The sequence below is a fragment of the Dermochelys coriacea genome, chromosome 1 (genome assembly GCF_009764565.3).
Source record: "Dermochelys coriacea isolate rDerCor1 chromosome 1, rDerCor1.pri.v4, whole genome shotgun sequence".
Taxonomy (NCBI): domain Eukaryota; kingdom Metazoa; phylum Chordata; order Testudines; family Dermochelyidae; genus Dermochelys; species Dermochelys coriacea.
Window position 1 is genome coordinate 153,737,731 of NC_050068.2, and position 1,411 is coordinate 153,739,141.

Sequence of the window (1,411 nt, forward strand, 5' to 3'; positions counted from 1 at the left end):
TCTATTAGCCAGCATTTCTGATATCTCCCAATACAAATCTTCAATCTAGTAACTAGGACTAGTATACTGCCAAGGAAGTTATACAGTTGTACATTCTGCACTCTACTTTTATGCGAAAGAAGCAGAAGACAAGTAAGCAACCTGATATCAAGGATTTATTCAAAAAAGCAGCTTCCAGGGTGTGTCATAGGGTCATTACAGGTTCAGCCCAATCTCCTACACCTTCTACATCTACAATGATAATTGATGTTGATAATGATGACCCTCAGGCACTGCAAGATCCTGAAGTGCCTTCTGAATCATCAAAAAAAAGTTTAAATTATATTCAGTATAGTTTTAGTGTTAAGTGTATTTTTAGTGATCTGGGTGTACACCATGCACTGCCCACAGTGATATGTAGTGTCATAAGATAACCTACTGTGTAGATTTCAGAGGGAGTAGCCGTGTTAGTCTGTATCAGCAAAAACAACAAGGAGTCCTTGTGGCACCTTAGAGACTAATACATTTATCTGGGCATAAGCTTTTGTAAGCTAAAACCCACTTCATCAGATGCATGGAGTGAAAAATACAGTAGGCAGGTATATATATTACAGCACATGAAAAGATGGGAGTTGCCTTACCATGTGAGCCTACCAAGTGATAAGGCAACTCCCATCTTTTCATGTGCTGTGTATTTATACCTGCCTGCTGTATTTTTCATTCCACGCATCTGATGAAGTGGGTTTTAGCCCATGAAAGCTTATGCCCAAATACATTTGTTAGCCTGTAAGGTGCCACAAGGACTCCTGGTTGTTTCTACTGTATAGAAAACTTTACCTGTATACACCTAAGTGCTTCAAGAAACCAACCACTCTGCATTGCAGTACTAATACTGGATTGGTGAGTACCTGTATATTATTTTATACTTTATTAATGTTATTGTTTTCTAATTCTTTGAAAATTGGTATTCCATTGGCAAGTATAACTCTTGATTAACTGGAATTTTTAACTAACTGGCACCTCCCATTGCTCCAACATGCCAGATAACAAAGCTTTTATTGTAAATAGAATATGAAAGGCAAGCCTTTGGAAGAGTTTACCATAGGATACTCAGTCAGCACACAATCAAACAGTCAACAAAACTGATGTACAGTGCAGCAGTGAGAGCATCCCTTTTCTAATTATGCGAAACATGAACAGTTTACCACAGACACATTAAGCAACTTGAAAAATGTCATCTGCACTGTCTGCACTCTATTCTGAAGGTTCACTGATGAGACAAAGTCTCAAATATTAACATCCTTGAAAGACCAAAATCAATCAGCATTGGGACAATGATCATTAAAGTTCAGGTTAGATGGACAGGTCATGTTGTCAGGATGGACAATGACAGACTTCCCAAAAAGGGGTTTTATGGTGAGCTGAAATAGAA

The 1,411-nt window shown here is 38.1% G+C and overlaps 1 long non-coding RNA gene across 1 annotated transcript; it reads right to left on the bottom strand.

The window, feature by feature from the left end:
- Positions 1 to 278: 278 nt before the first annotated feature.
- Positions 279 to 851, bottom strand: LOC122457711. The gene is made up of 3 exons (XR_006277385.1): positions 800 to 851; positions 681 to 684; positions 279 to 414 (listed from the first exon to the last, which is right to left on the bottom strand). It is a non-coding gene; the product is annotated as an uncharacterized LOC122457711 (long non-coding RNA).
- Positions 852 to 1,411: the final 560 nt, after the last annotated feature.